Source organism: Ovis canadensis, chromosome 10 (assembly GCF_042477335.2).
Source record: "Ovis canadensis isolate MfBH-ARS-UI-01 breed Bighorn chromosome 10, ARS-UI_OviCan_v2, whole genome shotgun sequence".
NCBI classification, from domain to species: Eukaryota; Metazoa; Chordata; class Mammalia; order Artiodactyla; family Bovidae; genus Ovis; species Ovis canadensis.
This window is the reverse complement of record NC_091254.1, coordinates 23,768,419-23,781,609: the sequence shown is the minus strand read 5'-3', so window position 1 is coordinate 23,781,609 and position 13,191 is coordinate 23,768,419.

Genomic DNA, 13,191 nt, shown 5'->3' with positions numbered 1-13,191 from the left:
GAAACATGAAAGAGTAAAAGCTTCTTTAAATTCAGAGAAGAGTTTCATCATAAGCCCAAAGGGCTGCCTCTTCTGGTCTTGGGGGAAGTGGTGTGGGAAGGAGAGGATGAAGAACCACAGAGCTGATAGGAAAATGAACCTTATTGTAATGTAAATTTGAGCATCAAATACCAGTGAAGTATCTACATGCTAATTTAATTGGGAAAGTCAGTTGTATCTACTGAAATCAAGCCAAACATAACTTATTTTAAGAGCATGATTACTTTGAGGCTTTATAGGTAGACTGTGGAAATGCTAATGAGTAAATTTACAGATTTGAACCAAATTGTGTGTTTCATGTTTTCAGGCTCAGGAGAATTGATTCAATCATACTAACAGATTGAAGAAGCAAACAGATATTGCGTGACAAGGTGGCATGTATTAGAAAATTAAGAACAGCTACATATTTTGTTTTTAAACTTTATTTTAGTTTTGGTTTGATCAGTGAGAGAGTACATAAAAATTCTGGCAACGCTGGCTTTGTAAATATGTCTTCGAAAGGGGATTACTCACTCTTCAGTCTGACATCTGTCACTCCCGTAGAAAACAAAAGGATTGTGCGGGTTTGGGCAGCTTGTTAGATTGCTTTCAATGTTTATCTTCATCAATATCCAAATGTGTGAATATAAGAAAGTTAATGTTTTAGAAAACATTTTGTCTTTGTTCTTTTATAGTATGCATGCATTTTTATATCAATCTGTTTCAGAATGAAGCATATTTTATCCAGACACGGTATGTTTCAAAGACTACAGTGTTGGTCAATGCACAAGTTTCATCATGTTGCATTAAGACCATAACATGAAACCAAAGAATCTGTAAAACATTTTTATCTTACCCTATTTGCCACACTGGATATTTATTATTATTAGCATAAGAAAGTAGAATTCATCATATATTTTAAAGTAAGAATTATTTGCATTTTAATACAAACACCCAAGGTTTGAGGGCACATAATTGAAATCACTTCTCTAGTAATTGAAATACTTAATTATACTGTTGATTCCACATGCAAGTATAATTATATTAAAGCCTATTTCTTTCCTTTTGGCTTTTGTTTGTAAAAATCACAGGTACTTTAGATAATGTTCAATTGCTTTGCTTATTAAATTCTACCAGCTAAAAATTGTTCATTCCAAAGCCATTTTAAATATAAAGATCTTTTAAAAGTTAGCCCTGAAGATGTAGTAAATTTTCAGGCATTTCCTCTCAACATTCAAATAGAAAATCTGTTTTCTGTTCACTTTTTAAATTAAAAATGAGAGAAGAAATGGAATTCAGACTCCAGTGAAAGCCTGCTGTCTGTGAAGAAAATGTATTGATTTTTATCATGGTCTTATGAACATGTCAAGTGGTAATTAGGTATTTTCTGAACAACTTTCACAGGGTGATTTTGCAGGACTGGGGAATCATGAAGACTGTAATACTCTGAACAGTATCCAGAACTACTTCTAACACCTGCTTTTGAATCAGAAACAAACTAAAACCAGATAGACAGGGACACATAGATGAAAGTATATTTCACTAATTTTCAATATAGTTTTATTAATTCAATAGTAACATAATATTTTCATATTTGATTTGCATCTTTGATTAACTGCATGAATTGCTACACTGAATAACACCCCCTTGACTGGTCTATCAAGTGATTTTCCAGCTTGCTTACTTAGTCAAACTCTATCTTGTATTTCTCGTCTCCCTTCATAGCAACCACACTCATAGAGGTCAGCCTGCACATCTTTTATTGTTCATTTAACACATCTGTGTTTAGCACACACTATGTTTTTATATTAATATCTTCAGTTTTCTAGAGAGTGTCACTTTTTCTCCCACTGGTAAAACAAAACATCTTTTATTTGCAGGGATTATTATAAGGATCCAATGAGGAAATTTCAGTAACCTTGTTCCACTCACTTTAAAAAGGCTTTAAAAACTTGAGATACTATAACTCAGTTACTACTCAAATAGAAAGCAATCTAGCCATGGCCCCTGAATCATTTCAGTTCAGTTCAGTCGCTCAGTTGTGTCTGACTCTTTGCGACCCATGGATTGCAGCACACCAGGCATCCCTGTCGACCACTAACTCCTGGAGTTTACCCAAACTCATGCGCATCAAGTTGGTGATGCCATCCAACCATCTCATCCTCTGTTGTCCCCTTTTCCTCCCGCCTTCAATCTTTTTCAGCATCAGGGTCTTTTCCAGTGAGTCAGTTCTTCACATCAGGGGGCCAAAGTATTGGAGTTTTTAGCTTCAGCATCAGTTCTTCCAGTGAATATTCAGGACTGATTTCCTTTAGGTCTCTGAATACATGTAAACTTTCTCTAGTTCCCAGGAGAAATTGATTCAGAGTGCACTCAGGAGGACTGCTTTGCTTTGATTTGTAATTTTAAATCCCATGTGAGTTATTTCCTTGATGTTGTAGACTGAACAGTCCATGAGCTCAGGAACACATGCTGTGCCTATAGATTACATCTAGACCACAGACAGGCCTGAGAAGATTGCTCTTAGCCTCTTTCCTCCTGTATATCACCCTATTCACAATTAGCCTATTAAAGGAGGTGGGAGGAATCCTCATGTTATGTTCGCTCACTCACATCTAAGGAGGAAAGTTCCAATGAAGATGGAGGTAGCTTTTAAACACTCTGCTCTTTCCAGTAAAAATATTTGTATCACTTTTGAACTGGAGATAGAAATATCATATTCTCAGGAAGAAGTTTGGAAGAGTGTCAAATACAAGGTTAAAAAAATGCTTCTTATAAGTTTATATCTCTCTCGGGCCACCTCTCTTCCACTCCATTCTCATTTAGAAACATCAACATATAAAATAGTATCATCCAGGAAGGATTCATGATGAACCTCCTTGAAAACCCTACATTCTTCAGCATAACATGTTCCAGATAAAAATGTGCTCAACAAACATTACAAAAATCAGATTTTTTTCTTAAAAAAAGATACTAATGATGAAAATCTGAACATGTCTCCTAATTTGTAGTCACAAAATATGTAGTACAACTGGTTAGTATGCAGGCCCAAAGGAAGGAAAGCTTCAAAGAAATTAGATATCAAAGAAAATATAGTGTATAATTTATGACTGCAGAGAACAAGTGTTGTGCAACGCTTAAGACCTAAGGCTCTAGAGTCTACATACTTAGTTTTAAATCCCAGTTCAACCATCAGCCAGCCATCTGATAACAGACTACTTTATTAGCCTCCCCAAATCTCAGTTTCCTCACCTGTCAAATGGAATGTTACTAGTTCTTGCTGTCATAGAAAAGTTAAATGAAAAGATGAATGTAAAGAACATAGAACAAGACTTGACTCAAAAAGTTGTTAGTTTCCTTTCAGTTAGTGCTTATGGAACTAGAATTATATTTTAGCCTTTTATCAATGTGCATGTTTTCAAAAGTATACGTCATTCTGAAGTTAATCTTAGAAGATATTTCTAATGGGCTTCCCTGGTGGCTCAGTGGTAAAGAATCTGCCTGAAATACAGGAGGTGAAAGAGATGTGGGTTCAGTACCTGGGTCATATGCATGTTGAATGTTCTAGGTAGTAATCCAGTGAATTACATGGAATCAGTTATTCTTGATAAATAAGCACATACAATAAGAAAAATTAAAACTAAAAAAAGATGACTTTGTTATCATTAATCATCTTGATAGGAAATATTTCTCCTACAAAGCTAATATGATACACACACACACAAACACAAGTATTTCTATATAATATATATATATATATATATATATATATATATATATTAGTTTTGAGTCAATCAATGACTAACTAATGCCAAACTCTTAAATGGATTGAGAAATAATAAAACATGTTAAAGTCATCAATTCATGAAAAATAATTTATTATCATTTAAGGGAGAAAAGACAGTAATTTTTTATTTTCCCGACTGACAATCAACTCTGCTGCAAAATCCATTTGATTAGAATGAATGCATCACCTCTCAGACAGATGTAAGTGGCTATCTATACAACACAGTAATTAAAAGCAAGCTCTTGAAATAAAATTCCTGGATCTAAATCTTGGTTCTGCTTTTAGCTTTGGAAACTTTGGCCTTTGTTTCCACATCTGTTAACTGGGGATAAAAAATAATACTCATCTCATAGGGTTGTTTGAAGGATTAAATAGACAATATTTGTTCTAGGCTTAGGACAGCATCTGCCATATAATATATACCAAAATATTAACTTGGCTGACTTGTCACCTCAAGGTTTATCTTTTGCTTTGGCTGAGTTTCCAGTAATTGAATGAGTGCTTCTGACTTCTACTAGGCTAGATTAAATAAAGATCCAGGTTTTGTCAATAGTGTGCTTAATTAAGCAGACCAGATAAGAGTATCAATAAGCACTTGAGAGAGGCCTTGATATGGATAAAGTTAAAGAGAGCTGATACGGAATGTAGGTAAATGACTGAGCAAGTGCTGGACTCTTTAAGATTATCTCTGGATGCATGGCTACGGTCTCATCAAACTCTGATGTATTCAGCTAATGATATCTTGCCACTTCTTTGTACAGTTCTGGAAAATTTGGGCCCCAGTTTGTGACTGTAGCAGAAGCTCATCTGCAAATCAACTGTTTGAAATTCAAAAGATATTTTTCAACAGGAATGATATTCTGAATGGTAGTTCTTAGGCCAGTCTAATGGATTCAGATTTTCACTGAAGAATACTACCCTATCAGCTATATTTGACTATCACTTTTAGCATGCATTTTATTTGTGTTTAATATGCCAGAAGTGAATATCCCTGTCTGCAATAGAAGTTCATTTGCCACACCAGGAAAGGCACCCTGGTTGTTCTAGAGGGCCGATAACTAATTTGTCAAATTCCCATTTCTGCATAAGATAATTTTCCTCCTAATTTCTGCACTTTTGCAGAAGATATTTGAATAACAAAAGCTCATAGTTGGAATAGCGTTTACATTCCTTCTAGTCCACAAAATCATATAGGGACTAAATTTCTTTTTATTCTTCCTCTCTCACTGTCTCTGCTTCTGAACTAGAGGCAGAGGCCGAGTAAGGAATCTGTCCTGCCCAGGAGTACGGTGAGTTGTGCTGCAGAAACAAGGCCCCCCAGACCAATGCTGGTGTTTTCATGACTGTCCTTGCCTGTGCTCTCTAAGCTTCCAAAGGCTGTTAAAATTTTAGCTACTATTTCTGTAACTTCCAGTGACATTTGTCATATCAGTCCCCTCTCCGGATAGAAGACTACCCTCCCTCTTCTTTAAATCTCTTTCTCTACCACTCAGGAAAAAAAAAAAAAAAAAACACATTTAAAAAGTTCCATCTGAATAGAAAATTCATTTCACCGCTCTTTTATCTATGGATCTAAGCATCTCCAGGATGTTAGTTTATAATTAAGACAAAAGAAAAAAAAAAAAAAAGGAGCAACCCAGATGTATCTATAACATTGTCAAAATTGAATATCGTCTTAATAATGAGTAAGAGAATATTTTTCAACTTCTCATTATTTTCTCTTTGAAAATACATGTGGCAAAAATAATGTACACATTTTGTTGGACTGTGTTTCTTTAAATGCTTCATTTTGTGAAGCATTAAAATGGATTTGGTATCAACATGCCGAAGGCTCCTGCAACTACCAAGCTATCAGCTGTCATTACTGTGTCATGGAGATTCACCCCTAAAAATACCTCACGCAAAAGTGAAGGAGACATTTGCAGACAGCTTTGTCATTTAGACATTGTCTCATGGTACATAGATGGATCCTAGGTGCTGTGCTCATTATAAAATAATTTCCCAAATTTAGGGGGACTAGAATCCTCCAATTAGATGCTAAATATCTATGGATGCACTAGCTTTAGTATTTCTTGAAATCCAATGTGTAGAGCTTTGTGATGTAGTGACTTCCTCCTAACTCTCTGCTTTTAAACGCTTGTTTTTACACTTTGTCTTCATAGTGTTTATTGGCAACAAGAGCAGCTCATTGCCAAACGTGTAATACATTACTCAATACATCTTAGCTCTTATAAATGAAAGAATCAATGCAACTGCGACGTTTCACATTTGACTTACTGTGTTCCACAGAAATAATGTGCATATAATGATATTACATAATGGAACTGCTTCTACCATTTTAGCAACAGCTGGAATGGCTGGATAAAGTCATTAGTGACCTTGGGTTCTCCTTAACATCACTACATTCTCTGCCAGATTGACCAAGTGATGAGGTTGGTAACCCTAAGTATCCCTGTCAGCACTTTTCCTCTCTCCTTACTATATTCCAGATTTTTTTTTTTTCTTTTCCATCTCTAGCCCCAGAATTTATCCTTTCATCTCTGCTCACAGACCTTTGCCTTCATCTTTCTAAATAAGATGATAAAGGATAAGCAATTGCAATATGGCCTGGAGAGGGCACTCTTAAAATATCATTCTTTCTCTTCATTTCTATCCTCTCTTGTTCCACATTCTGCGTGCATGCCAAGTTGCTTCAGTCCAAGTGTTTGCAATCCTATGGACTGTAGCCCACCAGGCTCCTCTGTCCATGAGATTCTCCAGGCAAGAATACTGGAGTGTGTTGCCACATCCTCCTCCAGGTGATTTTCCCAACCCAGGGATCAAACCTGCATCTCTTATCTCCCCTGCATTGGCAGGCAGGTTCTTTACCGCTAGCGCCATCTGGGAAGCCAGTTCCGTATTATAGTAAATCCTTAGTCTCTACTGGTCTGATAAGAGCAAACAAAACTAGTCAATGAAATATAACAGTACCAGAATATTTACCTGGGCTCTGTATCCTTTTACCCACAAGTTTCAGAGGAGATGGTGTGGCTGAGGGAGTGAAGAAAAAAGAAGAAAGCTCTTGGAAGGTTGAGAGAGAGGGGAGAAACTGACAAAGAGAGTGAAACATGAAATCTTGGTTGAACTAATCACTGGTAAAGTACTTTTTATTTGAAACATGGAGACTAGTGAGGATTTTTGCTTCCAGGTTGATTCAGGACAACAAAAAAGGCTACCCTTGAAGCCATGCTATGTTGGTTTAGAGTCAGATTGTTATAGAATAAATAACATGCTTCCTCTAGATGCCTCCCTCTCTTTCCCTCTCTTTATTCCAGCCAGCATTCACATGAGTTCCATGATCATAACCTCTTGCCAGCCTACATTAATATCTATTGTTTTCTCTTCTACCACAAAATTAATCTTCCTAAAATATGGCTTAGATGACACTCACTTGGTCCCAGGCCCTGGAGGTGGGGAGACTTGGCTGGCCCCTGCTTAGCTTTTGAAGTGCAATATGATTAGCTTGTCAGTTCAAGTTGCTAATACATCAGCGACTGTCTTCATCATTTTCCCACCTGTTCTCTGTTCGTTATCTTCTGCCACAGAAAGACCAAGCATTTTCCCTAACTGGATGTGCTTAAAGATATTTCCAGACCAACAGGGACTTCTTAAAAAGTAGAATTCAAGTCATTTGAATACTTTTTCCTTTTTTTAAGCATATGTGAGCAGCCATCCTAGACAACTAACTAGTCAAGTGTTGGCACAAAGTGCATTAGTGGAATTTGTTTCTTTCTGTAAGTAGATCACACAGACACACACACACATATTCTAAATATACATTCTATTATATATATACATTCCATGTTCAAGTGGTTCCTTTTCCAAATTGTCCACTTGAGCAATGATTCTCAAAGTGTGGTCCCCAAAGGAACATATCAACATTACTAGGGAGCTTGAGAAAAATGCAACACTTAGGCCTCACCCTGGATCTAGAATAGGAATCTCTGGTGGTGAAGCCCAGCATCTGTGTTTTAACAAGTCATCCACATAATTCTGCTATATGCTATCAAATCTGGGGGAACATTAATCTAATGTCTACCAATTATGAGTTCATTTTTCATAATACAGTGACATTTGATATAAAAATATGTAATACTCTTCTTATCATACCTACTACAGAATAAAGTGAATGTGAGTTTTTATTATGAACATCTATCTGAAATTTTTGGAAAATGGCCCCATGAGAAACAGGCTTTCATATATATCAGTTCAGTTCAGTTCAGTTCAGTCGCTCAGTCGTGTCCGACTCTTTGTGACCCCATGAATCGCAACACGCCAGGCCTCCCTGTCCATCACCAACTCCCGGAGTTCACTCAGACTCATGTCCATCGAGTCAGTGATGCCATCCAGCCATCTCATCCTCGGTCGTCTATATATATACATATATATGTATATACAACTAGCAATTCAGTACTTTTTCCAGGCACAGTTTGAAGACCTTTACATATATTAATCCCTTCAAGTCTTAAAACAAACAAGTGATATTATTTATTTCCCATTTTGCATATAGGTATAAGCCAGGCCCAGAGGAGTCTAGCAATTTATCTGTTATCACAAAGCCGGTTAGGAAAAAGCAGAGATTTGTACCTGGTAATAGAGTGCTCCATGCTTTTAACCACTTCTTTGTGTTACCTATTAAATAAACATCCTCTTACTCTTCTTAGAGCTATTTTGTTTTTAAAAATACAACTGTGTTATCAAATGTCCAGTGCACATTTTTGTAAAACTTGAAATCTCATCCCACTTTGTTTTATTTAACTTAACTTCCAGTTTATACTCACTAAGAGGCTTAGTGAGGCTACATGATTTGTTCAATTCCAAATAATTCTTATATCATTTGAACTGATCTGTTTTTGAGTAGAATGTGCTTTTCCTTATAATTTTATTTTTTTTAAATTCAGTGTCAGTTCACTGATTGAGAGGTTACTATTTATTTTTAATGCACATCAGTAGATGGAAGACTGTAGATTTTCATTTTGAGCAGACACAATGAGACTAAATAAATCATCCCATTGTTAAATATGAACTCATAGTATTTACAGATTGGTAAATATTTACCAGGATTTTATCTTATAAAGCTAATACACAGAATCTTCTTCTGCAATATATTTAATATAATTTAGCATCTGTAAAATTACTACTAACTAGTATATTAGAAATAAATTGCAAATTGAAGTATTACACAGATTTAAAGTGTAACCTTTGTTAGCTACACATATTAGCATAAATTGGGTTGCAATGTATTAAACATAAATCTGATGCAAATTAACAGGAGCAAATATTCAATAGATTGTCTAGACCAGTTATTTAGATTTTAGTTATTTTGAAAACTTTTAAAAATGAAAAAAGAAGAAACTTCCCTGATTTATTGTATATTAAAATTAGGATCTGTGTTCTTTAAAGTCATTTTCCCATCAATCCATCTTTATTTTAACACTGTCCTAAAAACATTGGCATTTTCTTTCCCATTGTCCAGAGCAAAGACATCTGAAAATACAGTTAAGTAACTCAAATGCACTATGAAGGTTAACAGTCTCTTGGGGATTCAATCACCATTTGATTTAATGTTGGACTGTTTAATCATATTATAAACTTCTCCAACCAGCCTGCATAATTGCCTCCTTAGCAGAAATGAGTAAACAGCTTACCTTGCAACTCCGGTTCCTTAAGAAGCCATTACATTCCTGAAAACATCACAAGATCTGTCAGCATTTTCATTATCTACCTCTATTTTCTAGAGCTGATAACTGGCTATAAAATTTTACTCTGGGCTTAAAATTGACATTTAATATTTTGACCATGAAATAAATGTAGTCATATTCTGGGAGAGAGGGTAGGACTCTTTTGCTGTGCAATTCAAATTAAGTAAATTGTTATTGCCCAGAAAATAGCAGCTCATAACAATCACTACCATTTATTGAATGTCAGTTTTCCATCAGGGGTCAGTATAGTTTCATATACTATACTGAATATTTTTTAACAAAGTTCAACAAGGAAGGTGGCATTATCCTCAGTCTGCAGATGAGGAAACTGATACTTTGAGAAATAAAGTCCTTTTCCCAAGTTTACACAGTAAACACAAGTTCATAGGACCATGGTGCTTCTTACTATGTAGCTTCTGCTTAAGCTCACCCATACACAGGGGTGAGCAGGAGGGACATGAGCTAACAATGAAAAACGGAGTTTTGCATTTCAACAGTCAACCTATTTCACCTCTTTTGCCAGAGGTGACTGTCTCATTTCTTAGCCAATTATAGCTTCCATGGATATTTTTTCAGCGTATCTTGATAGGGAAAATTAAACTAATATATCAGGATTAGAAAAAAAATGTTCCACTATTTGACAGCTTGCCATGTTTCCATAACAAACAACTATTTGATTAGAGAAAATGAGGTTTGAAAATAATTTCTTTCATCCAAAATATGAACCAATCAGTGTAGGTGTTTTTAATATTAAAAAAAAGCTCATAATAGCTATCATCTACTAACTTAAATGACTACCGTCTCCCACATATGTTCTTTATGACTTCTTCAGCAAAAACTCTGTAAATACTTTCTCCCAGAGAAAGTTTAGGCACCTGGCTCCTAGATTAATGTGACAGATCACACGACTCACCATGTTGGAAATCCACTGTAACTTACATCTAAAATCATACTGTGAGAAAGTGTTCAGCAGGGCTGATGGTTATGCTAATTCAGTGGCATCTTAACTTGGAGGGTGAATCCAAACTTCAGAGACAAGAAAATGTATCCTCTTATTTTGAAAGGCAGACTGTGTTAGCCTGTCTGAAAATTCATTTCTTGTTCGTTGTTTTTCTACTTTTACAATGATAGCCATGAACGTCAGTTCAGTTCCGTTCATTCGCTCAGCTGTAACCCCCTGGACTGCAGCACGCCAGGCTTCCCTATCACCAATTCCCGAAGCTTGCTCAAACTCAGGTCTATCGAGTCAATGATACCATCCAACCATCTCATCCTCTGTCATCCCTTTCTCCTCTTGCCTTCAATCTTTCCCAGCATCAGGGTCTTTTCCAATGAATCAGTTCCAGCAGCATCATCCACATCAAATCTTTATTAGTATCTACTTGGTGAGTAGTACCATGAAGTTGTCCTTGGAACAAAGTTAAAGCAATATTCTGTGATAATCTAAAGGAGAAAAGAATCTGAAAAAGAATAGATACATGTATATTTATAACTGAATATAATATGTATAATATAACTTGGCTGTACACTTGAAACTACTCCAATATAAAATAAACATTGAAAAAAGAACAAAGTTAAAGCAGAGTTAAATCCCCTCAGTGTACCCAATTTGGTCAAGGTCTATTGATTTGATCTTTTAACCTGGCTTCATGATTAATTATAAAGTGATCAATTGGGATGACTAGGCAGTAAGCACAATTGAAAACTCAACAGCAAAAATCAACAAATTGCCTCTAGCCATGTCCTTTAAAATTGTCTGCAATTTAACTTCACATCCAGGCTCTAGGATCTTTTAAATCCTTTAGAGAGGAAATACTGTCAAATATGTCATCAGGATAGATCTAGGGAGGACCAGTTCTCAATTAAACCACAACTGAGTTCATCCAGGGGAAAGCTGAGTTTTTAGTGTTTGATTGAGAGAATCATTTTAACTGATTAGAAATCTTCAGAGGATATTTAAGTGATAGGTAGAAACCTGAGTGGCTTTCATTGCCACAAAAGGCCTATAATTCAGTGATAGCTGAAAGAGAATGTGTACAAAAAATTCAAACAGTTCTTTTCAACCTACAAAATTGGAAGATTTTACTCACGAGGAAGGCTGGGGCTCAAAAGCATAGAAATCCACTGTAACTTACATCTGAAACCATTCTATGAGTAAGTGCTCAGCAGCATTGATGGTTATGCTAATTCTGTGACATCTTAACTCTGGGGATGAAACCAAACTTCAGAGACAAGAAACTTTTTTTTTTTTGCAAACAGGGCCAGTGGTCACAGAAATCAGTCTTGCTGCAGCAGATAACACTTCCTCAGGAAAGCAGACCAAGTCCTTCTGGCTGAAAGGCCACTGGAAAGCTTATTCCTTAGTAGAATAGGATGATGACCCTGGTCATAGCAGCACAAACATGGCTTTGAACTTATATTTCCATTTTCCCCTGAATAAAGACATACTCTAAATATTTAGGGAAGCTCCGATGGCTCGGCAGGTAAAGAATCTGCCTGTCAATCAGAAGATGCAAGGGATACGACTTTGATCCCTGAGTCTGGAAGATCCCCAGGAGGAGGATATGGCAACCTGCTCCAGTGTTCTTGCCTGAGAAATTGCATGGATAGAGGGGCCTGGTGGGCCACAGGCCAAAGCGTCATAAAGAGTCATATACAACTAAACGACACAAACATGCAATAAGCATTTAAGTGGCCGCCTATCTCTTGTGTACTTTCCGTTTCACTCTTACAGATCTTTGATAATCTCCAGAACCCTGCAGATCATGAACCTCCCAGAGAGTAAGTGGGTTGATTAGGAGGTCCCTGGTGCTGGATTAAACATGAAAATGCCTCTGATCCTAGCATTCATGTCAAGACAACTTGACTCACGCCATTTGGCTTATCTGTGTCTCTACCCTCTGCTGCTTTGTGTGCCTTAAGAAGTTCTCCTTGGGACTTTGCTTTGACTGCAGAAAGCCTGTTTTTTAGTTGCTTTCATCGGGGTTTTGTCTCTGTCTGAAATGCTCTGTCTTAGAGCACTGCTTAATGCAAACTGCAAAGCAAAACCTTAGGACAAGGAAGCATGTGTGCCGCTTTCTGCTCTGGTCTCTTATTGTCACCCCTGACAAGTTTCCCTCCTGGGGGCCAGAAACTGGAAGTCTAATTCCTACCTAAGGGTATGGAATAGTCGGCCCAGAAATGATTATGGCCTCCAGGAGCCACAAGGGGGAGACAATGATTCATCTTGGTGACTGCACATGCCAATTCTGTTCTTCCTATAAAGGAGCTCAAGTGGGAGCTGGGATAGGTTTTAGCGATAGGTGACTCAGTAGTAAAGAATCCATCTGCCAATGTAGGAGACACGAAAGATGTAGGTTCGGTTCCTGGGTTGGGATGATCGCCTGGCAGAGGAAATGGCAACTCACTCCAGTATTCTTTTTTTTTTTTTTAACATTATTATTGTTTTGTTTTTTTTTTTCTTTAAACACCAAGAACATTTTGTTTTGGGGTATAGCCAATTAACCAGTGAACTATTGCTACCTATAAAATCTTCCTATGAAATTCCCTCTGATTAGTGCTTTTTGAGCACCTTCTCATTTACCTGGCAGAAGGAAATGGCAACCCACTCCAGTACACTTGCCTGAAAAATCCTGTGGATGGAAG